This window comes from Acipenser ruthenus, unplaced genomic scaffold (assembly GCF_902713425.1).
Source record: "Acipenser ruthenus unplaced genomic scaffold, fAciRut3.2 maternal haplotype, whole genome shotgun sequence".
In the NCBI taxonomy this organism is placed as follows: domain Eukaryota; kingdom Metazoa; phylum Chordata; class Actinopteri; order Acipenseriformes; family Acipenseridae; genus Acipenser; species Acipenser ruthenus.
In genome coordinates, this window is record NW_026708399.1 from 24,183 (window position 1) to 50,786 (window position 26,604).

The 26,604-nt window shown below is 39.8% G+C and overlaps 20 non-coding genes across 20 annotated transcripts; 6 read left to right on the plus strand and 14 right to left on the minus strand.

Moving 5' to 3' along the window:
* Positions 1-1,756: 1,756 nt before the first annotated feature.
* trnal-caa (transfer RNA leucine (anticodon CAA)) lies at positions 1,757-1,867 on the minus strand. The gene is made up of 2 exons: positions 1,830-1,867; positions 1,757-1,802 (listed from the first exon to the last, which is right to left on the minus strand). It is a non-coding gene; the product is annotated as a tRNA-Leu (tRNA).
* A 2,196-nt stretch (positions 1,868-4,063) lies between these two features.
* trnal-caa (transfer RNA leucine (anticodon CAA)) lies at positions 4,064-4,174 on the minus strand. The gene is made up of 2 exons: positions 4,137-4,174; positions 4,064-4,109 (listed from the first exon to the last, which is right to left on the minus strand). It is a non-coding gene; the product is annotated as a tRNA-Leu (tRNA).
* Positions 4,175-4,521: 347 nt separating this feature from the next.
* On the minus strand, positions 4,522-4,594 carry trnak-cuu (transfer RNA lysine (anticodon CUU)). The gene has a single exon. It is a non-coding gene; the product is annotated as a tRNA-Lys (tRNA).
* Positions 4,595-6,735: 2,141 nt separating this feature from the next.
* On the plus strand, positions 6,736-6,941 carry LOC131732150 (small nucleolar RNA U3). The gene has a single exon (XR_009325290.1). It is a non-coding gene; the product is annotated as a small nucleolar RNA U3 (small nucleolar RNA).
* A 716-nt stretch (positions 6,942-7,657) lies between these two features.
* Positions 7,658-7,768, minus strand: trnal-caa (transfer RNA leucine (anticodon CAA)). Its single transcript has 2 exons — positions 7,731-7,768; positions 7,658-7,703 (listed from the first exon to the last, which is right to left on the minus strand). It is a non-coding gene; the product is annotated as a tRNA-Leu (tRNA).
* Positions 7,769-8,115: 347 nt separating this feature from the next.
* trnak-cuu (transfer RNA lysine (anticodon CUU)) lies at positions 8,116-8,188 on the minus strand. The gene has a single exon. It is a non-coding gene; the product is annotated as a tRNA-Lys (tRNA).
* Positions 8,189-10,329: 2,141 nt separating this feature from the next.
* LOC131732151 (small nucleolar RNA U3) lies at positions 10,330-10,535 on the plus strand. Its single transcript, XR_009325291.1, has one exon. It is a non-coding gene; the product is annotated as a small nucleolar RNA U3 (small nucleolar RNA).
* A 716-nt stretch (positions 10,536-11,251) lies between these two features.
* Positions 11,252-11,362, minus strand: trnal-caa (transfer RNA leucine (anticodon CAA)). Its single transcript has 2 exons — positions 11,325-11,362; positions 11,252-11,297 (listed from the first exon to the last, which is right to left on the minus strand). It is a non-coding gene; the product is annotated as a tRNA-Leu (tRNA).
* A 343-nt stretch (positions 11,363-11,705) lies between these two features.
* Positions 11,706-11,778, minus strand: trnak-cuu (transfer RNA lysine (anticodon CUU)). Its single transcript has one exon. It is a non-coding gene; the product is annotated as a tRNA-Lys (tRNA).
* Positions 11,779-13,920: 2,142 nt separating this feature from the next.
* On the plus strand, positions 13,921-14,126 carry LOC131732156 (small nucleolar RNA U3). The gene has a single exon (XR_009325296.1). It is a non-coding gene; the product is annotated as a small nucleolar RNA U3 (small nucleolar RNA).
* Positions 14,127-14,842: 716 nt separating this feature from the next.
* trnal-caa (transfer RNA leucine (anticodon CAA)) lies at positions 14,843-14,953 on the minus strand. The gene is made up of 2 exons: positions 14,916-14,953; positions 14,843-14,888 (listed from the first exon to the last, which is right to left on the minus strand). It is a non-coding gene; the product is annotated as a tRNA-Leu (tRNA).
* A 345-nt stretch (positions 14,954-15,298) lies between these two features.
* trnak-cuu (transfer RNA lysine (anticodon CUU)) lies at positions 15,299-15,371 on the minus strand. The gene has a single exon. It is a non-coding gene; the product is annotated as a tRNA-Lys (tRNA).
* A 2,141-nt stretch (positions 15,372-17,512) lies between these two features.
* Positions 17,513-17,718, plus strand: LOC131732161 (small nucleolar RNA U3). Its single transcript, XR_009325300.1, has one exon. It is a non-coding gene; the product is annotated as a small nucleolar RNA U3 (small nucleolar RNA).
* A 1,171-nt stretch (positions 17,719-18,889) lies between these two features.
* trnak-cuu (transfer RNA lysine (anticodon CUU)) lies at positions 18,890-18,962 on the minus strand. Its single transcript has one exon. It is a non-coding gene; the product is annotated as a tRNA-Lys (tRNA).
* A 2,141-nt stretch (positions 18,963-21,103) lies between these two features.
* Positions 21,104-21,309, plus strand: LOC131732162 (small nucleolar RNA U3). The gene has a single exon (XR_009325301.1). It is a non-coding gene; the product is annotated as a small nucleolar RNA U3 (small nucleolar RNA).
* Positions 21,310-22,025: 716 nt separating this feature from the next.
* On the minus strand, positions 22,026-22,136 carry trnal-caa (transfer RNA leucine (anticodon CAA)). The gene is made up of 2 exons: positions 22,099-22,136; positions 22,026-22,071 (listed from the first exon to the last, which is right to left on the minus strand). It is a non-coding gene; the product is annotated as a tRNA-Leu (tRNA).
* A 347-nt stretch (positions 22,137-22,483) lies between these two features.
* Positions 22,484-22,556, minus strand: trnak-cuu (transfer RNA lysine (anticodon CUU)). The gene has a single exon. It is a non-coding gene; the product is annotated as a tRNA-Lys (tRNA).
* Positions 22,557-24,699: 2,143 nt separating this feature from the next.
* On the plus strand, positions 24,700-24,905 carry LOC131732152 (small nucleolar RNA U3). The gene has a single exon (XR_009325292.1). It is a non-coding gene; the product is annotated as a small nucleolar RNA U3 (small nucleolar RNA).
* A 716-nt stretch (positions 24,906-25,621) lies between these two features.
* Positions 25,622-25,732, minus strand: trnal-caa (transfer RNA leucine (anticodon CAA)). The gene is made up of 2 exons: positions 25,695-25,732; positions 25,622-25,667 (listed from the first exon to the last, which is right to left on the minus strand). It is a non-coding gene; the product is annotated as a tRNA-Leu (tRNA).
* Positions 25,733-26,079: 347 nt separating this feature from the next.
* Positions 26,080-26,152, minus strand: trnak-cuu (transfer RNA lysine (anticodon CUU)). The gene has a single exon. It is a non-coding gene; the product is annotated as a tRNA-Lys (tRNA).
* Positions 26,153-26,604: the final 452 nt, after the last annotated feature.

Below are 26,604 nucleotides of genomic sequence, written 5' to 3' on the forward strand. Positions count from 1 at the left end.
GAATTGTTATTCTGCCTTTGTCATTCTGTTGTCATTCCTATTCCAAACCTTTTAATTAATTTTTAGTAGTGTCGGTATTAGGACTCTCACTGGGTGTCACTGGGTGTGGCTGCTACAATCCCATATAGAATGCGACAAAACAGGTCGCCCTCCTTCATATAAACAGAAAAAGAATAAGTACACACACACACGAGTTGATTTACTGCAGCGTCAGACATCGGAGGTTCAGCAGTGTACTGCAATGTTGTAAAAAGACGTGTCTAATTCAGGATGGTTGAGCGAGCTATGGCGCTGCGTTCAGATCACAGTTACCCTGGAAGCGTGGGTTCGAATTCCATTTCTGACAGCTCTGTTTGTTCATTAACCACTCAGCCACGGCTACATGCTCTCACGGTTTTCCGTGAAAACAGCCGTATTATTGTCAAAAGAAGCAAACGACACCCGCAGTAATGCTGCAGATGGCAGTATAGGCTAAATAATGAACCCAAGTCAAATGCCTTTGTTGAAACTCTATCAGATTTGTACAAGTCAAGCACACGTGGGAAATAATAATACCATATCCTTTCTGCCAACGTTCATAATAATGAATACATCCTTATTTCAAAATACGTAGCTATTTAACTGATCTTTTCAAAACACCCATACACAAAAGCCTTATTTCTACTGAAAAACTAACTTGCTTCATGGCTGCTGCTACAGCACTCGGGCACGTTGTGCCTAGCGTTAGCGGACATAGGAGATAAGAAGACCTACAAAATATCACGCGCTGCAGTTTTTCAGTCCGGGGATTATTACAAATGAGCAGACTGTGCATTAAAATACACATGCATGGTGGGCGTCTCTGTTACAAAGAATTGTCACACTTTGTATTTATCTCCATAATGCGCCGGGACAAAATACGCAGATACTTTAAAATTATTTGGAGAATGCGGGCATCGATCCCGCTACTTCTCGCATGCTAAGCGAGCGCTCTACCATTTGAGCTAATTCCCCTTTAATGGTGCCAGGGATTCTCATAGGCTTCATCGCATTTTGAGTGTGTATCTCATTCCGGTAGAAACGTAGAAAAAAGAAACCATCAAGCCCACAATTGTTCAGTTGTTTAAATCAATAACCACATTTAAATTGATCATTGCTAATGTCAAAACAATTTAAGAACACTTTTAATAGGGCTTGACTAATATAAAAATATAGCAATGTCTTTTGCACTACGCAGGACTAGATTGAGTTTAAAATAGACATTACATCTGAAAATAACTTGTGCTTACCCCCACTTACAAGGAAGCTGTCAACCTTTGTATTCGTCCTCATAACGTGTTAGAAAATGTGAACAGCAGTTGGAGAATACCGAGGTCGATCATCCTAGCATGTTAAACGAGGGCATTTCTCTTGTAAGCTACTTCCACTAATAGATCGTTTATACTGTTCTCAATGGTCCGCATCCCAGCCTGAGACCACGATCCAGTGGCAGTCGGAGATGTTTTTCAAAGTAATATGTTATTTGAAATATTAAAACAATCTTTAGTAAAATAACACATGTTTCTACACAAAATATTTTTCAGTGACTTCGACAAGTAGCCAGTTTACAACAAAAATGCAATCTGTGTTAGGAACGCTATTTTAGTCCGATTTAAAATGGAAATGAAAATGGTATTGAGTGCTGACAAGAGTTTGGTATCAGCTGTTGATTTCCTTGAAACAATCTTTATAGTAAAATGAACAAATTGATTCATTTAAAAAATAAGTAAAAGTGAACTGTCAGAAGTGGGATTTGAACCCACGCCTCCATTCGGAGACCAGAACACACAATCCTTTGGAAAGACAGCGTCCTTGAGTCTGGCGCCTTAGACCACTCGGCCATTCTGACAAGCTGCGTTTGCTTTAGTAGAAAACCGCATTATTTCATTTCAGCACAGACTAGGGTTGTCTATTGTATCAAGGCCCGATTGGGTTTATTACGCACATACTAACTTGCTCCATGAATGATGTAATGACAAGTGTAAAAAAAGAATCAGATTGAAGCCATTTCTGACAGCTCTGTTTGTTCATTAACCACTCAGCCACGGCTACATGCTCTCACGGTTTTCCGTGAAAACAGCCGTATTATTGTCAAAAGAAGCAAACGACACCCGCAGTAATGCTGCAGATGGCAGTATAGGCTAAATAATGAACCCAAGTCAAATGCCTTTGTTGAAACTCTATCAGATTTGTACAAGTCAAGCACACGTGGGAAATAATAATACCATATCCTTTCTGCCAACGTTCATAATAATGAATACATCCTTATTTCAAAATACGTAGCTATTTAACTGATCTTTTCAAAACACCCATACACAAAAGCCTTATTTCTACTGAAAAACTAACTTGCTTCATGGCTGCTGCTACAGCACTCGGGCACGTTGTGCCTAGCGTTAGCGGACATAGGAGATAAGAAGACCTACAAAATATCACGCGCTGCAGTTTTTCAGTCCGGGGATTATTACAAATTAGCAGACTGTGCATTAAAATACACATGCATGGTGGGCGTCTCTGTTACAAAGAATTGTCACACTTTGTATTTATCTCCATAATGCGCCGGGACAAAATACGCAGATACTTTAAAATTATTTGGAGAATGCGGGCATCGATCCCGCTACTTCTCGCATGCTAAGCGAGCGCTCTACCATTTGAGCTAATTCCCCTTTAATGGTGCCAGGGATTCTCATAGGCTTCATCGCAGCTTGATACGAGCAAATCAGATTGTCAGTTGTTTTTTATTTTTATTTTGGCAATGTAGTCTGTGATTGCAAATTTAAAAAAATAATTTAATTAACTAAATAGCAAGTATTTCGACTAGAGGTATGTTTTCAATTTCTTTAAAAAGTAGTCTCAGCTCGTTTATTCAGTCGCTTAGAAATCCACAATCTGTGTCCCGATGCAGCAGCGCTGTGTGCTGTGGCTCGAGCTTGTTTGACGAGGCAGATAATGCAAAAATGCCAATACTTGCTTTTGTATCACGCGACAAACTTAAGGTATGCTTTAACGGCTTGGCTGTCTCGGGTTAGTTTGTATTGTTAATGTAACACCTCGTTGTTGCCCAGTCATTGTTTCATATGAAGTAGAGCTTGCCAGTTGGGGGCGACGGTCTGCTAATAAAAGTTAAGACTATATATGCAAGGATCAAATCCTTGAATGAAACACGTTTTGAAGGGATTGGTCTCGGTATCCACCAGGAGGAGTGGCAGTGTTTTCTTCTGAGCACCGAGCTGACAATGAGTGTTGTTATCGGGAACCTACTCGCTGCAAGGAATGACCACTTCAATCTTCAGTCGGGGGTTGCTGAAGGAAGGGGACACATTTTGAGTGTGTATCTCATTCCGGTAGAAACGTAGAAAAAAGAAACCATCAAGCCCACAATTGTTCAGTTGTTTAAATCAATAACCACATTTAAATTGATCATTGCTAATGTCAAAACAATTTAAGAACACTTTAAATAGGGCTTGACTAATATAAAAATATAGCAATGTCTTTTGCACTACGCAGGACTAGATTGAGTTTAAAATAGACATTACATCTGAAAATAACTTGTGCTTACCCCCACTTACAAGGAAGCTGTCAACCTTTGTATTCGTCCTCATAACGTGTTAGAAAATGTAAACAGCAGTTGGAGAATACCGAAGTCGATCATCCTAGCATGTTAAACGAGGGCATTTCTCATGTAAGCTACTTCCACTAATAGATCGTTTATACTGTTCTCAATGGTCCGCATCCCAGCCTGAGACCACGATCCAGTGGCAGTCGGAGATGTTTTTCAAAGTAATATGTTATTTGAAATATTAAAACAATCTTTAGTTAAATAACACATGTTTCTACACAAAATATTTTTCAGTGACTTCGACAAGTAGCCAGTTTACAACAAAAATGCAATCTGTGTTAGGAACGCTATTTTAGTCCGATTTAAAATGGAAATGAAAATGGTATTGAGTGCTGACAAGAGTTTGGTATCAGCTGTTGATTTCCTTGAAACAATCTTTTTTAGTAAAATGAACAAATTGATTCATTTAAAAAATAAGTAAAAGAGAACTGTCAGAAGTGGGATTTGAACCCACGCCTCCATTCGGAGACCAGAACACACAATTCTTTGGAAAGACAGCGTCCTTGAGTCTGGCGCCTTAGACCACTCGGCCATTCTGACAAGCTGCGTATGCTTTAGTAGAAAACCGCATTATTTCATTTCAGCACAGACTAGGGTTGTCTATTGTATCAAGGCCCGATTGGGTTTATTACGCACATACTAACTTGCTCCATGAATGATGTAATGACAAGTGTAAAAAAAGAAACAGATTGAAGCCAACCCACGAAAGTAAGATTCTTTATTTCAATATCGGTATAGCTTTAAAGGATGCACGCATTTTACAATAGCAATTGCTATATGACAATGACCAATAAGTAATTGTGTTGCAATACTTTATACAATGTGAACAGAATCAGACATTGCTCCGTTGCCTCGAAGAAACATCTACAATTTGTATTTAAAAAGGACGCCCAACGTGGGGCTCGAACCCACGACCCTGAGATTAAGAGTCTCATGCTCTACCGACTGAGCTAGCCGGGCTGTTGGGAGAAAGTTTCTTTCTTTGAGGCGGGGTGAGAGAGGAAGTACCGACAGGTGCGTGGGACCTGAGATTCGGTGTGCTGCTGCTGTAGATGAGTGTTCTGGAGACGCGCTGTGTCTGTGTCTGCGGTGTTACAGCCGTGTGGGTATATTCCAAAAGTAAAGTGTTGGATAATTCGAGAGCTAGTCTGTTGAATAAAGCTCTGAGACGTGTGGTTAAATCCCGGTCTCATCAATTTTGTTTTGTTAGATTAAAAGTGTTCCAGCAGCAGGTAAATGTCCCCACACCTTTTGGTTCTGTTTACTTATGCTACACCGCTGCTAAACCTGAACGTTGCTGCTAATTATCTTAACTAAACTTGTATTGTTGTTGAATTGCTCTAATATAGTTAAACCTGTAATGTTGCAGCTAACGTTCCCTAATACTGTTAAAACTTGTGTGTATTAACAATCTGGCTTTTGTTGTTGTACCCTTGCTGCGAAGAGCTGTTTCCAATCACCTAGCACTCTTAAAGAGAAGTGTAATCGCTGCTATATGTTGGTCTAATACCCCATGCTTTTAAAATGTGGCTATTGGCTGGCTTTATTCAATTTCCCCTCCTTGTTTTTAGTACAACTTTAATACATTGTATTGTTAGTTATTTGAACTGATTTATGTGACTCATGGATCATTGTAATAAAGCTTTGTGAATTGTTATTCTGCCTTTGTCATTCCGTTGTCATTCCTATTCCAAACCTTTTAATTAATTTTTAGTAGTGTCGGTATTAGGACTCTCACTGGATGTCACTGGGTGTGGCTGCTACAATCCCATATAGAATGCGACAAAACAGGTCCCCCTCCTTCATATAAACAGAAAAAGAATAAGTACACACACACACACGAGTTGATTTACTGCAGCGTCAGACATCGGAGGTTCAGCAGTGTACTGCAATGTTGTGAAAAGACGTGTCTAATTCAGGATGGTTGAGCGAGCTATGGCGCTGCGTTCAGATCACAGTTACCCTGGAAGCGTGGGTTCGAATTCCATTTCTGACAGCTCTGTTTGTTCATTAACCACTCAGCCACGGCTACATGCTCTCACGGTTTTCCGTGAAAACAGCCGTATTATTGTCAAAAGAAGCAAACGACACCCGCAGTAATGCTGCAGATGGCAGTATAGGCTAAATAATGAACCCAAGTCAAATGCCTTTGTTGAAACTCTATCAGATTTGTACAAGTCAAGCACACGTGGGAAATAATAATACCATATCCTTTCTGCCAACGTTCATAATAATGAATACATCCTTATTTCAAAATACGTAGCTATTTAACTGATCTTTTCAAAACACCCATACACAAAAGCCTTATTTCTACTGAAAAACTAACTTGCTCATGGCTGCTGCTACAGCACTCGGCCACGTTGTGCCTAGCGTTAGCGGACATAGGAGATAAGAAGACCTACAAAATATCACGCGCTGCAGTTTTTCAGTCCAGGGATTATTACAAATTAGCAGACTGTGCATTAAAATACACATGCATGGTGGGCGTCTCTGTTACAAAGAATTGTCACACTTTGTATTTATCTCCATAATGCGCCGGGACAAAATACGCAGATACTTTAAAATTATTTGGAGAATGCGGGCATCGATCCCGCTACTTCTCGCATGCTAAGCGAGCGCTCTACCATTTGAGCTAATTCCCCTTTAATGGTGCCAGGGATTCTCATAGGCTTCATCGCAGCTTGATACGAGCAAATCAGATTGTCAGTTGTTTTTTATTTTTATTTTGGCAATGTAGTCTGTGATTGCAAATTTAGAAAAATAATTTAATTAACTAAATAGCAAGTATTTCGACTAGAGGTATGTTTTAAATTTCTTTAAAAAGTAGTCTCAGCTCGTTTATTCAGTCGCTTAGAAATCCACAATCTGTGTCCCAATGCAGCAGCGCTGTGTGCTGTGGCTCGAGCTTGTTTGACGAGGCAGACGATGCAAAAATGCCAATACTTGCTTTTGTATCACGCGACAAACTTAAGGTATGCTTTAACGGCTTGGCTGTCTCGAGTTAGTTTGTATTGTTAATGTAACACCTCGTTGTTGCCCAGTCATTGTTTCATATGAAGTAGAGCTTGCCAGTTGGGGGCGACGGTCTGCTAATAAAAGTTAAGACTATATTTGCAAGGATCATTTCTAGAATGAAACACGTTTTGAAGGGATTGGTCTCGGTATCCACCAGGAGGAGTGGCAGTGTTTTCTTCTGAGCACCGAGCTGACAATGAGTGTTGTTATCGGGAACCTACTCGCTGCAAGGAATGACCACTTCAATCTTCAGTCGGGGGTTGCTGAAGGAAGGGGACACATTTTGAGTGTGTATCTCATTCCGGTAGAAACGTAGAAAAAAGAAACCATCAAGCCCACAATTGTTCAGTTGTTTAAATCAATAACCACATTTAAATTGATCATTGCTAATGTCAAAACAATTTAAGAACACTTTAAATAGGGCTTGACTAATATAAAAATATAGCAATGTCTTTTGCACTACGCAGGACTAGATTGAGTTTAAAATAGACATTACATCTGAAAATAACTTGTGCTTACCCCCACTTACAAGGAAGCTGTCAACCTTTGTATTCGTCCTCATAACGTGTTAGAAAATGTAAACAGCAGTTGGAGAATACCGAAGTCGATCATCCTAGCATGTTAAACGAGGGCATTTCTCATGTAAACTACTTCCACTAATAGATCGTTTATACTGTTCTCAATGGTCCGCATCCCAGCCTGAGACCACGATCCAGTGGCAGTCGGAGATGTTTTTCAAAGTAATATGTTATTTGAAATATTAAAACAATCTTTAGTTAAATAACACATGTTTCTACACAAAATATTTTTCAGTGACTTCGACAAGTAGCCAGTTTACAACAAAAATGCAATCTGTGTTAGGAACGCTATTTTAGTCCGATTTAAAATGGAAATGAAAATGGTATTGAGTGCTGACAAGAGTTTGGTATCAGCTGTTGATTTCCTTGAAACAATCTTTTTTAGTAAAATGAACAAATTGATTCATTTAAAAAATAAGTAAAAGAGAACTGTCAGAAGTGGGATTTGAACCCACGCCTCCATTCGGAGACCAGAACACACAATTCTTTGGAAAGACAGCGTCCTTGAATCTGGCGCCTTAGACCACTCGGCCATTCTGACAAGCTGCGTATGCTTTAGTAGAAAACCGCATTATTTCATTTCAGCACAGACTAGGGTTGTCTATTGTATCAAGGCCCGATTGGGTTTATTACGCACATACTAACTTGCTCCATGAATGATGTAATGACAAGTGTAAAAAAAGAAACAGATTGAAGCCAACCCACGAAAGTAAGATTCTTTATTTCAATATCGGTATAGCTTTAAAGGATGCACGCATTTTACAATAGCAATTGCTATATGACAATGACCAATAAGTAATTGTGTTGCAATACTTTATACAATGTGAACAGAATCAGACATTGCTCCGTTGCCTCGAAGAAACATCTACAATTTGTATTTAAAAAGGACGCCCAACGTGGGGCTCGAACCCACGACCCTGAGATTAAGAGTCTCATGCTCTACCGACTGAGCTAGCCGGGCTGTCGGGAGAAAGTTTCTTTCTTTGAGGCGGGGTGAGAGAGGAAGTACCGACAGGTGCGTGGGACCTGAGATTCGGTGTGCTGCTGCTGTAGATGAGTGTTCTGGAGACGCGCTGTGTCTGTGTCTGCGGTGTTACAGCCGTGTGGGTATATTCCAAAAGTAAAGTGTTGGATAATTCGAGAGCTAGTCTGTTGAATAAAGCTCTGAGACGTGTGGTTAAATCCCGGTCTCATCAATTTTGTTTTGTTAGATTAAAAGTGTTCCAGCAGCAGGTAAATGTCCCCACACCTTTTGGTTCTGTTTACTTATGCTACACCGCTGCTAAACCTGAACGTTGCTGCTAATTATCTTAACTAAACTTGTATTGTTGTTGAATTGCTCTAATATAGTTAAACCTGTAATGTTGCAGCTAACGTTCCCTAATACTGTTAAAACTTGTGTGTATTAACAATCTGGCTTTTGTTGTTGTACCCTTGCTGCGAAGAGCTGTTTCCAATCACCTAGCACTCTTAAAGAGAAGTGTAATCGCTGCTATATGTTGGTCTAATACCCCATGCTTTTAAAATGTGGCTATTGGCTGGCTTTATTCAATTTCCCCTCCTTGTTTTTAGTACAACTTTAATACATTGTATTGTTAGTTATTTGAACTGATTTATGTGACTCATGGATCATTGTAATAAAGCTTTGTGAATTGTTATTCTGCCTTTGTCATTCCGTTGTCATTCCTATTCCAAACCTTTTAATTAATTTTTAGTAGTGTCGGTATTAGGACTCTCACTGGATGTCACTGGGTGTGGCTGCTACAATCCCATATAGAATGCGACAAAACAGGTCCCCCTCCTTCATATAAACAGAAAAAGAATAAGTACACACACACACACGAGTTGATTTACTGCAGCGTCAGACATCGGAGGTTCAGCAGTGTACTGCAATGTTGTGAAAAGACGTGTCTAATTCAGGATGGTTGAGCGAGCTATGGCGCTGCGTTCAGATCACAGTTACCCTGGAAGCGTGGGTTCGAATTCCATTTCTGACAGCTCTGTTTGTTCATTAACCACTCAGCCACGGCTACATGCTCTCACGGTTTTCCGTGAAAACAGCCGTATTATTGTCAAAAGAAGCAAACGACACCCGCAGTAATGCTGCAGATGGCAGTATAGGCTAAATAATGAACCCAAGTCAAATGCCTTTGTTGAAACTCTATCAGATTTGTACAAGTCAAGCACACGTGGGAAATAATAATACCATATCCTTTCTGCCAACGTTCATAATAATGAATACATCCTTATTTCAAAATACGTAGCTATTTAACTGATCTTTTCAAAACACCCATACACAAAAGCCTTATTTCTACTGAAAAACTAACTTGCTCATGGCTGCTGCTACAGCACTCGGCCACGTTGTGCCTAGCGTTAGCGGACATAGGAGATAAGAAGACCTACAAAATATCACGCGCTGCAGTTTTTCAGTCCAGGGATTATTACAAATTAGCAGACTGTGCATTAAAATACACATGCATGGTGGGCGTCTCTGTTACAAAGAATTGTCACACTTTGTATTTATCTCCATAATGCGCCGGGACAAAATACGCAGATACTTTAAAATTATTTGGAGAATGCGGGCATCGATCCCGCTACTTCTCGCATGCTAAGCGAGCGCTCTACCATTTGAGCTAATTCCCCTTTAATGGTGCCAGGGATTCTCATAGGCTTCATCGCAGCTTGATACGAGCAAATCAGATTGTCAGTTGTTTTTTATTTTTATTTTGGCAATGTAGTCTGTGATTGCAAATTTAGAAAAATAATTTAATTAACTAAATAGCAAGTATTTCGACTAGAGGTATGTTTTCAATTTCTTTAAAAAGTAGTCTCAGCTCGTTTATTCAGTCGCTTAGAAATCCACAATCTGTGTCCCGATGCAGCAGCGCTGTGTGCTGTGGCTCGAGCTTGTTTGACGAGGCAGACGATGCAAAAATGCCAATACTTGCTTTTGTATCACGCGACAAACTTAAGGTATGCTTTAACGGCTTGGCTGTCTCGAGTTAGTTTGTATTGTTAATGTAACACCTCGTTGTTGCCCAGTCATTGTTTCATATGAAGTAGAGCTTGCCAGTTGGGGGCGACGGTCTGCTAATAAAAGTTAAGACTATATTTGCAAGGATCATTTCTAGAATGAAACACGTTTTGAAGGGATTGGTCTCGGTATCCACCAGGAGGAGTGGCAGTGTTTTCTTCTGAGCACCGAGCTGACAATGAGTGTTGTTATCGGGAACCTACTCGCTGCAAGGAATGACCACTTCAATCTTCAGTCGGGGGTTGCTGAAGGAAGGGGACACATTTTGAGTGTGTATCTCATTCCGGTAGAAACGTAGAAAAAAGAAACCATCAAGCCCACAATTGTTCAGTTGTTTAAATCAATAACCACATTTAAATTGATCATTGCTAAAGTCAAAACAATTTAAGAACACTTTAAATAGGGCTTGACTAATATAAAAATATAGCAATGTCTTTTGCACTACGCAGGACTAGATTGAGTTTAAAATAGACATTACATCTGAAAATAACTTGTGCTTACCCCCACTTACAAGGAAGCTGTCAACCTTTGTATTCGTCCTCATAACATGTTAGAAAATGTTAACAGCAGTTGGAGAATACCGAAGTCGATCATCCTAGCATGTTAAACGAGGACATTTCTCATGTAAGCTACTTCCACTAATAGATCGTTTATACTGTTCTCAATGGTCCGCATCCCAGCCTGAGACCACGATCCAGTGGCAGTCGGAGATGTTTTTCAAAGTAATATGTTATTTGAAATATTAAAACAATCTTTAGTTAAATAACACATGTTTCTACACAAAATATTTTTCAGTGACTTCGACAAGTAGCCATTTTACAACAAAAATGCAATCTGTGTTAGGAACGCTATTTTAGTCCGATTTAAAATGGAAATTAAAATGGTATTGAGTGCTGACAAGAGTTTGGTATCAGCTGTTGATTTCCTTGAAACAATCTTTTATAGTAAAATGAACAAATTGATTCATTTAAAAAATAAGTAAAAGTGAACTGTCAGAAGTGGGATTTGAACCCACGCCTCCATTCGGAGACCAGAACACACAATTCTTTGGAAAGACAGCGTCCTTGAGTCTGGCGCCTTAGACCACTCGGCCATTCTGACAAGCTGCGTTTGCTTTAGTAGAAAACTGCATTATTTCATTTCAGCACAGACTAGGGTTTTCTATTGTATCAAGGCCCGATTGGGTTTATTACGCACATACTAACTTGCTCCATGAATGATGTAATGACAAGTGTAAAAAAAGAATCAGATTGAAGCCAACCCACAAAAGTAAGATTCTTTATTTCAATATCGGTATAGCTTTAAAGCACGCATTTTACAATAGCAATTGCTATATGACAATGACCAATAAGTAATTGTGTTGCAATACTTTATACAATGTGAACAGAATCAGACATTGCTCCTTTGCCTCGAAGAAACATCTACAATTTGTATTTAAAAAGGACGCCCAACGTGGGGCTCGAACCCACGACCCTGAGATTAAGAGTCTCATGCTCTACCGACTGAGCTAGCCGGGCTGTCGGGAGAAAGTTTCTTTCTTTGAGGCGGGGTGAGAGAGGAAGTACCGACAGGTGCGTGGGACCTGAGATTCGGTGTGCTGCTGCTGTAGATGAGTGTTCTGGAGACGCGCTGTGTCTGTGTCTGCGGTGTTACAGCCGTGTGAGTATATTCCAAAAGTAAAGTGTTGGATAATTCGAGAGCTAGTCTGTTGAATAAAGCTCTGAGACGTGTGGTTAAATCCCGGTCTCATCAATTTTGTTTTGTTAGATTAAAAGTGTTCCAGCAGCAGGTAAATGTCCCCACACCTTTTGGTTCTGTTTACTTATGCTACACCGCTGCTAAACCTGAACGTTGCTGCTAATTATCTTAACTAAACTTGTATTGTTGTTGAATTGCTCTAATATAGTTAAACCTGTAATGTTGCAGCTAACGTTCCCTAATACTGTTAAAACTTGTGTGTATTAACAATCTGGCTTTTGTTGTTGTACCCTTGCTGCGAAGAGCTGTTTCCAATCACCTAGCACTCTTAAAAAGAAGTGTAATCGCTGCTATATGTTGGTCTATTACCCCATGCTTTTAAAATGTGGCTATTGGCTGGCTTTATTCAATTTCCCCTCCTTGTTTTTAGTACAACTTTAATACATTGTATTGTTAGTTATTTGAACTGATTTATGTGACTCATGGATCATTGTAATAAAGCTTTGTGAATTGTTATTCTGCCTTTGTCATTCTGTTGTCATTCCTATTCCAAACCTTTTAATTAATTTTTAGTAGTGTCGGTATTAGGACTCTCACTGGGTGTCACTGGGTGTGGCTGCTACAATCCCATATAGAATGCGACAAAACAGGTCCCCCTCCTTCATATAAACAGAAAAAGAATAAGTACACACACACACACGAGTTGATTTACTGCAGCGTCAGACATCGGAGGTTCAGCAGTGTACTGCAATGTTGTGAAAAGACGTGTCTAATTCAGGATGGTTGAGCGAGCTATGGCGCTGCGTTCAGATCACAGTTACCCTGGAAGCGTGGCTTCGAATTCCATTTCTGACAGCTCTGTTTGTTCATTAACCACTCAGCCACGGCTACATGCTCTCACGGTTTTCCGTGAAAACAGCCGTATTATTGTCAAAAGAAGCAAACGACACCCGCAGTAATGCTGCAGGTGGCAGTATAGGCTAAATAATGAACCCAAGTCAAATGCCTTTGTTGAAACTCTATCAGATTTGTACAAGTCAAGCACACGTGGGAAATAATAATACCATATCCTTTCTGCCAACGTTCATAATAATGAATACATCCTTATTTCAAAATACGTAGCTATTTAACTGATCTTTTCAAAACACCCATACACAAAAGCCTTATTTCTACTGAAAAACTAACTTGCTTCATGGCTGCTGCTACAGCACTCGGGCACGTTGTGCCTAGTGTTAGCGGACATAGGAGATAAGAAGACCTACAAAATATCACGCGCTGCAGTTTTTCAGTCCGGGGATTATTACAAATGAGCAGACTGTGCATTAAAATACACATGCATGGTGGGCGTCTCTGTTACAAAGAATTGTCACACTTTGTATTTATCTCCATATTGCGCCGGGACAAAATACGCAGATACTTTAAAATTATTTGGAGAATGCGGGCATCGATCCCGCTACTTCTCGCATGCTAAGCGAGCGCTCTACCATTTGAGCTAATTCCCCTTTAATGGTGCCAGGGATTCTCATAGGCTTCATCGCAGCTTGATACGAGCAAATCAGATTGTCAGTTGTTTTTTATTTTTATTTTGGCAATGTAGTCTGTGATTGCAAATTTAAAAAAATAATTTAATTAACTAAATAGCAAGTATTTCGACTAGAGGTATGTTTTCAATTTCTTTAAAAAGTAGTCTCAGCTCGTTTATTCAGTCGCTTAGAAATCCACAATCTGTGTCCCGATGCAGCAGCGCTGTGTGCTGTGGCTCGAGCTTGTTTGACGAGGCAGACGATGCAAAAATGCCAATACTTGCTTTTGTATCACACGACAAACTTAAGGTATGCTTTAACGGCCTGGCTGTCTCGGGTTAGTTTGTATTGTTAATGTAACACCTCGTTGTTGCCCAGTCATTGTTTCATATGAAGTAGAGCTTGCCAGTTGGGGGCGACGGTCTGCTAATAAAAGTTAAGACTATATTTGCAAGGATCATTTCTAGAATGAAACACGTTTTGAAGGGATTGGTCTCGGTATCCACCAGGAGGAGTGGCAGTGTTTTCTTCTGAGCACCGAGCTGACAATGAGTGTTGTTATCGGGAACCTACTTGCTGCAAGGAATGACCACTTCAATCTTCAGTCGGGGGTTGCTGAAGGAAGGGGACACATTTTGAGTGTGTATCTCATTCCGGTAGAAACATAGAAAAAAGAAACCATCAAGCCCACAATTGTTCAGTTGTTTAAATCAATAACCACATTTAAATTGATCATTGCTAATGTCAAAACAATTTAAGAACACTTTTAATAGGGCTTGACTAATATAAAAATATAGCAATGTCTTTTGCACTACGCAGGACTAGATTGAGTTTAAAATAGACATTACATCTGAAAATAACTTGTGCTTACCCCCACTTACAAGGAAGCTGTCAACCTTTGTATTCGTCCTCATAACGTGTTAGAAAATGTAAACAGCAGTTGGAGAATACCGAGGTCGATCATCCTAGCATGTTAAACGAGGGCATTTCTCATGTAAGCTACTTCCACTAATAGATCGTTTATACTGTTCTCAATGGTCCGCATCCCAGCCTGAGACCACGATCCAGTGGCAGTCGGAGATGTTTTTCAAAGTAATATGTTATTTGAAATATTAAAACAATCTTTAGTTAAATAACACATGTTTCTACACAAAATATTTTTCAGTGACTTCGACAAGTAGCCAGTTTACAACAAAAATGCAATCTGTGTTAGGAACGCTATTTTAGTCCGATTTAAAATGGAAATGAAAATGGTATTGAGTGCTGACAAGAGTTTGGTATCAGCTGTTGATTTCCTTGAAACAATCTTTTATAGTAAAATGAACAAATTGATTCATTTAAAAAATAAGTAAAAGTGAACTGTCAGAAGTGGGATTTGAACCCACGCCTCCATTCGGAGACCAGAACACACAATTCTTTGGAAAGACAGCGTCCTTGAGTCTGGCGCCTTAGACCACTCGGCCATTCTGACAAGCTGCGTTTGCTTTAGTAGAAAACCGCATTATTTCATTTCAGCACAGACTAGGGTTGTCTCGTATCAAGGCCCGATTGGGTTTATTACGCACATACTAACTTGCTCCATGAATGATGTAATGACAAGTGTAAAAAAAGAATCAGATTGAAGCCAACCCACGAAAGTAAGATTCTTTATTTCAATATCGGTATAGCTTTAAAGGATGCACGCATTTTACAATAGCAATTGCTATATGACAATGACCAATAAGTAATTGTGTTGCAATACTTTATACAATGTGAACAAAATCAGACATTGCTCCGTTGCCTCGAAGAAACATCTACAATTTGTATTTAAAAAGGATGCCCAACGTGGGGCTCGAACCCACGACCCTGAGATTAAGAGTCTCATGCTCTACCGACTGAGCTAGCCGGGCTGTCGGGAGAAAGTTTCTTTCTTTGAGGCGGGGTGAGAGAGGAAGTACCGACAGGTGCGTGGGACCTGAGATTCGGTGTGCTGCTGCTGTAGATGAGTGTTCTGGAGACGCGCTGTGTCTGTGTCTGCGGTGTTACAGCCGTGTGAGTATATTCCAAAAGTAAAGTGTTGGATAATTCGAGAGCTAGTCTGTTGAATAAAGCTCTGAGACGTGTGGTTAAATCCCGGTCTCATCAATTTTGTTTTGTTAGATTAAAAGTGTTCCAGCAGCAGGTAAATGTCCCCACACCTTTTGGTTCTGTTTACTTATGCTACACCGCTGCTAAACCTGAACGTTGCTGCTAATTATCTTAACTAAACTTGTATTGTTGTTGAATTGCTCTAATATAGTTAAACCTGTAATGTTGCAGCTAACGTTCCCTAATACTGTTAAAACTTGTGTGTATTAACAATCTGGCTTTTGTTGTTGTACCCTTGCTGCGAAGAGCTGTTTCCAATCACCTAGCACTCTTAAAGAGAAGTGTAATCGCTGCTATATGTTGGTCTAATACCCCATGCTTTTAAAATGTGGCTATTGGCTGGCTTTATTCAATTTCCCCTCCTTGTTTTTAGTACAACTTTAATACATTGTATTGTTAGTTATTTGAACTGATTTATGTGACTCATGGATCATTGTAATAAAGCTTTGTGAATTGTTATTCTGCCTTTGTCATTCTGTTGTCATTCCTATTCCAAACCTTTTAATTAATTTTTAGTAGTGTCGGTATTAGGACTCTCACTGGGTGTCACTGGGTGTGGCTGCTACAATCCCATATAGAATGCGACAAAACAGGTCGCCCTCCTTCATATAAACAGAAAAAGAATAAGTACACACACACACAAGTTGATTTACTGCAGCATCAGACATCGGAGGTTCAGCAGTGTACTGCAATGTTGTGAAAAGAATGTGTCTAATTCAGGATGGTTGAGCGAGCTATGGCGCTGCGTTCAGATCACAGTTACCCTGGAAGCGTGGCTTCGAATTCCATTTCTGACAGCTCTGTTTGTTCATTAACCACTCAGCCACGGCTACATGCTCTCACGGTTTTCCGTGAAAACAGCCGTATTATTGTCAAAAGAAGCAAACGACACCCGCAGTAATGCTGCAGATGGCAGTATAGGCTAAATAATGAACCCAAGTCAAATGCCTTTGTTGAAACTCTATCAGATTTGTACAAGTCAAGCACACGTGGGAAATAATAATACCATATCCTTTCTGCCAACGTTCATAATAATGAATACATCCTTATTTCAAAATATGTAGCTATTTAACTGATCTTTTCAAAACACCCATACACAAAAGCCTTATTTCTACTGAAAAACTAACTTGCTTCATGGCTGCTGCTACAGCACTCGGGCACGTTGTGCCTAGCGTTAGCGGACATAGGAGATAAGAAGACCTACAAAATATCACGCGCTGCAGTTTTTCAGTCCGTGGATTATTACAAATTAGCAGACTGTGCATTAAAATACACATGCATGGTGGGCGTCTCTGTTACAAAGAATTGTTACACTTTGTATTTATCTCCATAATGCGCCGGGACAAAATACGCAGATACTTTAAAATTATTTGGAGAATGCGGGCATCGATCCCGCTACTTCGCGCATGCTAAGCGAGCGCTCTACCATTTGAGCTAATTCCCCTTTAATGGTGCCAGGGATTCTCATAGGCTTCATCGCAGCTTGATACGAGTAAATCAGATTGTCAGTTGTTTTTTATTTTTATTTTGGCAATGTAGTCTGTGATTGCAAATTTAAAAAAATAATTTAATTAACTAAATAGCAAGTATTTCGACTAGAGGTATGTTTTCAATTTCTTTAAAAAGTAGTCTCAGCTCGTTTATTCAGTCGCTTAGAAATCCACAATCTGTGTCCCGATGCAGCAGCGCTGTGTGCTGTGGCTCGAGCTTGTTTGACGAGGCAGACGATGCAAAAATGCAAATACTTGCTTTTGTATCACACGACAAACTTAAGGTATGCTTTAACGGCTTGGCTGTCTCGAGTTAGTTTGTATTGTTAATGTAACACCTCGTTGTTGCCCAGTCATTGTTTCTTATGAAGTAGAGCTTGCCAGTTGGGGGCGACGGTCTGCTAATAAAAGTTAAGACTATATTTGCAAGGATCATTTCTAGAATGAAACACGTTTTGAAGGGATTGGTCTCGGTATCCACCAGGAGGAGTGGCAGTGTTTTCTTCTGAGCACCGAGCTGACAATGAGTGTTGTTATCGGGAACCTACTCGCTGCAAGGAATGACCATTTCAATCTTAAGTCGGGGGTTGCTGAAGGAAGGGGACACATTTTGAGTGTGTATCTCATTCCGGTAGAAACGTAGAAAAAAGAAACCATCAAGCCCACAATTGTTCAGTTGTTTAAATCAATAACCACATTTAAATTGATCATTGCTAATGTCAAAACAATTTAAGAACACTTTAAATAGGGCTTGACTAATATAAAAATATAGCAATGTCTTTTGCACTACGCAGGACTAGATTGAGTTTAAAATAGACATTACATCTGAAAATAACTTGTGCTTACCCCCACTTACAAGGAAGCTGTCAACCTTTGTATTCGTCCTCATAACGTGTTAGAAAATGTAAACAGCAGTTGGAGAATACCGAGGTCGATCATCCTAGCATGTTAAACGAGGGCATTTCTCATGTAAGCTACTTCCACTAATAGATCGTTTATACTGTTCTCAATGGTCCGCATCCCAGCCTGAGACCACGATCCAGTGGCAGTCGGAGATGTTTTTCAAAGTAATATGTTATTTGAAATATTAAAACAATCTTTAGTTAAATAACACATGTTTCTACACAAAATATTTTTCAGTGACTTCGACAAGTAGCCAGTTTACAACAAAAATGCAATCTGTGTTAGGAACGCTATTTTAGTCAGATTTAAAATGGAAATTAAAATGGTATTGAGTGCTGACAAGAGTTTGGTATCAGCTGTTGATTTCCTTGAAACAATCTTTTATAGTAAAATGAACAAATTGATTCATTTAAAAAATAAGTAAAAGTGAACTGTCAGAGAGGGATTTGAACCCAAGCCTCCATTCGGAGACCAGAACACACAATTCTTTGGAAAGACAGCATCCTTGAGTCTGGCGCCTTAGACCACTCGGCCATTCTGACAAGCTGCGTTTGCTTTAGTAGAAAACCGCATTATTTCATTTCAGCACAGACTAGGGTTGTCTCGTATCAAGGCCCGATTGGGTTTATTACGCACATACTAACTTGCTCCATGAATGATGTAATGACAAGTGTAAAAAAAGAATCAGATTGAAGCCAACCCACGAAAGTAAGATTCTTTATTTCAATATCGGTATAGCTTTAAAGGATGCACGCATTTTACAATAGCAATTGCTATATGACAATGACCAATAAGTAATTGTGTTGCAATACTTTATACAATGTGAACAGAATCAGACATTGCTCCGTTGCCTCGAAGAAACATCTACAATTTGTATTTAAAAAGGACGCCCAACGTGGGGCTCGAACCCACGACCCTGAGATTAAGAGTCTCATGCTCTACCGACTGAGCTAGCCGGGCTGTTGGGAGAAAGTTTCTTTCTTTGAGGCGGGGTGAGAGAGGAAGTACCGACAGGTGCGTGGGACCTGAGATTCGGTGTGCTGCTGCTGTAGATGAGTGTTCTGGAGACGCGCTGTGTCTGTGTCTGCGGTGTTACAGCCGTGTGGGTATATTCCAAAAGTAAAGTGTTGGATAATTCGAGAGCTAGTCTGTTGAATAAAGCTCTGAGACGTGTGGTTAAATCCCGGTCTCATCAATTTTGTTTTGTTAGATTAAAAGTGTTCCAGCAGCAGGTAAATGTCCCCACACCTTTTGGTTCTGTTTACTTATGCTACAGCGCTGCTAAACCTGAACGTTGCTGCTAATTATCTTAACTAAACTTGTATTGTTGTTGAATTGCTCTAATATAGTTAAACCTGTAATGTTGCAGCTAACGTTCCCTAATACTGTTAAAACTTGTGTGTATTAACAATCTGGCTTTTGTTGTGTACCCTTGCTGCGAAGAGCTGTTTCCAATCACCTAGCACTCTTAAAGAGAAGTGTAATCGCTGCTATATGTTGGTCTAATACCCCATGCTTTTAAAATGTGGCTATTGGCTGGCTTTATTCAATTTCCCCTCCTTGTTTTTAGTACAACTTTAATACATTGTATTGTTAGTTATTTGAACTGATTTATGTGACTCATGGATCATTGTAATAAAGCTTTGTGAATTGTTATTCTGCCTTTGTCATTCTGTTGTCATTCCTATTCCAAACCTTTTAATTAATTTTTAGTAGTGTCGGTATTAGGACTCTCACTGGGTGTCACTGGGTGTGGCTGCTACAATCCCATATAGAATGCGACAAAATAGGTCGCCCTCCTTCATATAAACAGAAAAAGAATAAGTACACACACACACACGAGTTGATTTACTGCAGCGTCAGACATCGGAGGTTCAGCAGTGTACTGCAATGTTGTGAAAAGACGTGTCTAATTCAGGATGGTTGAGCGAGCTATGGCGCTGCGTTCAGATCACAGTTATCCTGGAAGCGTGGCTTCGAATTCCATTTCTGACAGCTCTGTTTGTTCATTAACCACTCAGCCACGGCTACATGCTCTCACGGTTTTCCGTGAAAACAGCCGTATTATTGTCAAAAGAAGCAAACGACACCCGCAGTAATGCTGCAGATGGCAGTATAGGCTAAATAATGAACCCAAGTCAAATGCCTTTGTTGAAACTCTATCAGATTTGTACAAGTCAAGCACACGTGGGAAATAATAATACCATATCCTTTCTGCCAACGTTCATAATAATGAATACATCCTTATTTCAAAATACGTAGCTATTTAACTGATCTTTTCAAAACACCCATACACAAAAGCCTTATTTCTACTGAAAAACTAACTTGCTTCATGGCTGCTGCTACAGCACTCGGGCACGTTGTGCCTAGCGTTAGCGGACATAGGAGATAAGAAGACCTACAAAATATCACGCGCTGCAGTTTTTCAGTCCGGGGATTATTACAAATTAGCAGACTGTGCATTAAAATACACATGCATGGTGGGCGTCTCTGTTACAAAGAATTGTCACACTTTGTATTTATCTCCATAATGCGCCGGGACAAAATACGCAGATACTTTAAAATTATTTGGAGAATGCGGGCATCGATCCCGCTACTTCTCGCATGCTAAGCGAGCGCTCTACCATTTGAGCTAATTCCCCTTTAATGGTGCCAGGGATTCTCATAGGCTTCATCGCAGCTTGATACGAGCAAATCAGATTGTCAGTTGTTTTTTATTTTTATTTTGGCAATGTAGTCTGTGATTGCAAATTTAAAAAAATAATTTAATTAACTAAATAGCAAGTATTTCGACTAGAGGTATGTTTTCAATTTCTTTAAAAAGTAGTCTCAGCTCGTTTATTCAGTCGCTTAGAAATCCACAATCTGTGTCCCGATGCAGCAGCGCTGTGTGCTGTGGCTCGAGCTTGTTTGACGAGGCAGACGATGCAAAAATGCCAATACTTGCTTTTGTATCACACGACAAATTTAAGGTATGCTTTAACGGCTTGGCTGTCTTGAGTTAGTTTGTATTGTTAATGTAACACCTCGTTGTTGCCCAGTCATTGTTTCATATGAAGTAGAGCTTGCCAGTTGGGGGCGACGGTCTGCTAATAAAAGTTAAGACTATATTTGCAAGGATCATTTCTAGAATGAAACACGTTTTGAAGGGATTGGTCTCGGTATCCACCAGGAGGAGTGGCAGTGTTGTCTTCTGAGCACCGAGCTGACAATGAGTGTTGTTATCGGGAACCTACTCGCTGCAAGGAATGACCACTTCAATCTACAGTCGGGGGTTGCTGAAGGAAGGGGACACATTTTGAGTGTGTATCTCATTCCGGTAGAAACGTAGAAAAAAGAAACCATCAAGCCCACAATTGTTCAGTTGTTTAAATCAATAACCACATTTAAATTGATCATTGCTAATGTCAAAACAATTTAAGAACACTTTAAATAGGGCTTGACTAATATAAAAATATAGCAATGTCTTTTGCACTACGCAGGACTAGATTGAGTTTAAAATAGACATTACATCTGAAAATAACTTGTGCTTACCCCCACTTACAAGGAAGCTGTCAACCTTTGTATTCGTCCTCATAACGTGTTAGAAAATGTAAACAGCAGTTGGAGAATACCGAAGTCGATCATCCTAGCATGTTAAACGAGGGCATTTCTCATGTAAGCTACTTCCACTAATAGATCGTTTATATTGTTCTCAATGGTCCGCATCCCAGCCTGAGACCACGATCCAGTGGCAGTCGGAGATGTTTTTCAAAGTAATATGTTATTTGAAATATTAAAACAATCTTTAGTTAAATAACACATGTTTCTACACAAAATATTTTTCAGTGACTTCGACAAGTAGCCAGTTTACAACAAAAATGCAATCTGTGTTAGGAACGCTATTTTAGTCCGATTTAAAATGGAAATGAAAATGGTATTGAGTGCTGACAAGAGTTTGGTATCAGCTGTTGATTTCCTTGAAACAATCTTTTATAGTAAAATGAACAAATTGATTCATTTAAAAAATAAGTAAAAGTGAACTGTCAGAAGTGGGATTTGAACCCAAGCCTCCATTCGGAGACCAGAACACACAATTCTTTGGAAAGACAGCGTCCTTGAGTCTGGCGCCTTAGACCACTCGGCCATTCTGACAAGCTGCGTTTGCTTTAGTAGAAAACCGCATTATTTCATTTCAGCACAGACTAGGGTTGTCTATTGTATCAAGGCCCGATTGGGTTTATTACGCACATACTAACTTGCTCCATGAATGATGTAATGACAAGTGTAAAAAAAGAATCAGATTGAAGCCAACCCACGAAAGTAAGATTCTTTATTTCAATATCGGTATAGCTTTAAAGGATGCACACATTTTACAATAGCAATTCCTATATGACAATGACCAATAAGTAATTGTGTTGCAATACTTTATACAATGTGAACAGAATCAGACATTGCTCCGTTGCCTCAAAGAAACATCTACAATTTGTATTTAAAAAGGACGCCCAACGTGGGGCTCGAACCCACGACCCTGAGATTAAGAGTCTCATGCTCTACCGACTGAGCTAGCCGGGCTGTCGGGAGAAAGTTTCTTTCTTTGAGGCGGGGTGAGAGAGGAAGTACCGACAGGTGCGTGGGACCTGAGATTCGGTGTGCTGCTGCTGTAGATGAGTGTTCTGGAGACGCGCTGTGTCTGTGTCTGCGGTGTTACAGCCGTGTGGGTATATTCCAAAAGTAAAGTGTTGGATAATTCGAAAGCTAGTCTGTTGAATAAAGCTCTGAGACGTGTGGTTAAATCCCGGTCTCATCAATTTTGTTTTGTTAGATTAAAAGTGTTCCAGCAGCAGGTAAATGTCCCCACACCTTTTGGTTCTGTTTACTTATGCTACAGCGCTGCTAAACCTGAACGTTGCTGCTAATTATCTTAACTAAACTTGTATTGTTGTTGAATTGCTCTAATATAGTTAAACCTGTAATGTTGCAGCTAACGTTCCCTAATACTGTTAAAACTTGTGTGTATTAACAATCTGGCTTTTGTTGTGTACCCTTGCTGCGAAGAGCTGTTTCCAATCACCTAGCACTCTTAAAGAGAAGTGTAATCGCTGCTATATGTTGGTCTAATACCCCATGCTTTTAAAATGTGGCTATTGGCTGGCTTTATTCAATTTCCCCTCCTTGTTTTTAGTACAACTTTAATACATTGTATTGTTAGTTATTTGAACTGATTTATGTGACTCATGGATCATTGTAATAAAGCTTTGTGAATTGTTATTCTGCCTTTGTCATTCTGTTGTCATTCCTATTCCAAACCTTTTAATTAATTTTTAGTAGTGTCGGTATTAGGACTCTCACTGGGTGTCACTGGGTGTGGCTGCTACAATCCCATATAGAATGCGACAAAATAGGTCGCCCTCCTTCATATAAACAGAAAAAGAATAAGTACACACACACACACGAGTTGATTTACTGCAGCGTCAGACATCGGAGGTTCAGCAGTGTACTGCAATGTTGTGAAAAGACGTGTCTAATTCAGGATGGTTGAGCGAGCTATGGCGCTGCGTTCAGATCACAGTTACCCTGGAAGCGTGGCTTCGAATTCCATTTCTGACAGCTCTGTTTGTTCATTAACCACTCAGCCACGGCTACATGCTCTCACGGTTTTCCGTGAAAACAGCCGTATTATTGTCAAAAGAAGCAAACGACACCCGCAGTAATGCTGCAGATGGCAGTATAGGCTAAATAATGAACCCAAGTCAAATGCCTTTGTTGAAACTCTATCAGATTTGTACAAGTCAAGCACACGTGGGAAATAATAATACCATATCCTTTCTGCCAACGTTCATAATAATGAATACATCCTTATTTCAAAATACGTAGCTATTTAACTGATCTTTTCAAAACACCCATACACAAAAGCCTTATTTCTACTGAAAAACTAACTTGCTTCATGGCTGCTGCTACAGCACTCGGGCACGTTGTGCCTAGCGTTAGCGGACATAGGAGATAAGAAGACCTACAAAATATCACGCGCTGCAGTTTTTCAGTCCGGGGATTATTACAAATTAGCAGACTGTGCATTAAAATACACATGCATGGTGGGCGTCTCTGTTACAAAGAATTGTCACACTTTGTCTTTATCTCCATAATGCGCTGGGACAAAATACGCAGATACTTTAAAATTATTTGGAGAATGCGGGCATCGATCCCGCTACTTCTCGCATGCTAAGCGAGCGCTTTACCATTTGAGCTAATTCCCCTTTAATGGTGCCAGGGATTCTCATAGGCTTCATCGCAGCTTGATACGAGCAAATCAGATTGTCAGTTGTTTTTTTATTTTTATTTTGGCAATGTAGTCTGTGATTGCAAATTTAAAAAAAATAATTTAATTAACTAAATAGCAAGTATTTCGACTAGAGGTATGTTTTCAATTTCTTTAAAAAGTAGTCTCAGCTTGTTTATTCAGTCGCTTAGAAATCCACAATCTGTGTCCCGATGCAGCAGCGCTGTGTGCTGTGGCTCGAGCTTGTTTGACGAGGCAGATAATGCAAAAATGCCAATACTTGCTTTTGTATCACGCGACAAACTTAAGGTATGCTTTAACGGCTTGACTGTCTCGGGTTAGTTTGTATTGTTAATGTAACACCTCGTTGTTGCCCAGTCATTGTTTCATATGAAGTAGAGCTTGCCAGTTGGGGGCGACGGTCTGCTAATAAAAGTTAAGACTATATTTGCAAGGATCATTTCTAGAATGAAACACGTTTTGAAGGGATTGGTCTCGGTATCCACCAGGAGGAGTGGCAGTGTTTTCTTCTGAGCACCGAGCTGACAATGAGTGTTGTTATCGGGAACCTACTCGCTGCAAGGAATGACCACTTCAATCTTCAGTCGGGGGTTGCTGAAGGAAGGGGACACATTTTGAGTGTGTATCTCATTCCGGTAGAAACGTAGAAAAAAGAAACCATCAAGCCCACAATTGTTCAGTTGTTTAAATCAATAACCACATTTAAATTGATCATTGCTAATGTCAAAACAATTTAAGAACACTTTAAATAGGGCTTGACTAATATAAAAATATAGCAATGTCTTTTGCACTACGCAGGACTAGATTGAGTTTTAAATAGACATTACATCTGAAAATAACTTGTGCTTACCCCCACTTACAAGGAAGCTGTCAACCTTTGTATTCGTCCTCATAACGTGTTAGAAAATGTAAACAGCAGTTGGAGAATACCGAAGTCGATCATCCTAGCATGTTAAACGAGGGCATTTCTCATGTAAGCTACTTCCACTAATAGATCGTTTATACTGTTCTCAATGGTCCGCATCCCAGCCTGAGACCACGATCCAGTGGCAGTCGGAGATGTTTTTCAAAGTAATATGTTATTTGAAATATTAAAACAATCTTTAGTTAAATAACACATGTTTCTACACAAAATATTTTTCAGTGACTTCGACAAGTAGCCAGTTTACAACAAAAATGCAATCTGTGTTAGGAACTCTATCTTAGTCCGATTTAAAATGGAAATGAAAATGGTATTGAGTGCTGACAAGAGTTTGGTATCAGCTGTTGATTTCCTTGAAACAATCTTTTATAGTAAAATGAACAAATTGATTCATTTAAAAAATAAGTAAAAGTGAACTGTTAGAAGTGGGATTTGAACCCACGCCTCCATTCGGAGACCAGAACACACAATTCTTTGGAAAGACAGCGTCCTTGAGTCTGGCGCCTTAGACCACTCGGCCATTCTGACAAGCTGCGTTTGCTTTAGTAGAAAACCGCATTATTTCATTTCAGCACAGACTAGGGTTGTCTATTGTATCAAGGCCCGATTGGGTTTATTACGCACATACTAACTTGCTCCATGAATGATGTAATGACAAGTGTAAAAAAAGAATCAGATTGAAGCCAACCCACGAAAGTAAGATTCTTTATTTCAATATCGGTATAGCTTTAAAGGATGCACGCATTTTACAATAGCAATTGCTATATGACAATGACCAATAAGTAATTGTGTTGCAATACTTTATACAATGTGAACAGAATCAGACATTGCTCCGTTGCCTCGAAGAAACATCTACAATTTGTATTTAAAAAGGACGCCCAACGTGGGGCTCGAACCCACGACCCTGAGATTAAGAGTCTCATGCTCTACCGACTGAGCTAGCCGGGCTGTCGGGAGAAAGTTTCTTTCTTTGAGGCGGGGTGAGAGAGGAAGTACCGACAGGTGCGTGGGACCTGAGATTCGGTGTGCTGCTGCTGTAGATGAGTGTTCTGGAGACGCGCTGTGTCTGTGTCTGCGGTGTTACAGCCGTGTGAGTATATTCCAAAAGTAAAGTGTTGGATAATTCGAGAGCTAGTCTGTTGAATAAAGCTCTGAGACGTGTGGTTAAATCCCGGTCTCATCAATTTTGTTTTGTTAGATTAAAAGTGTTCCAGCAGCAGGTAAATGTCCCCACACCTTTTGGTTCTGTTTACTTATGCTACAGCGCTGCTAAACCTGAACGTTGCTGCTAATTATCTTAACTAAACTTGTATTGTTGTTGAATTGCTCTAATATAGTTAAACCTGTAATGTTGCAGCTAACGTTCCCTAATACTGTTAAAACTTGTGTGTATTAACAAT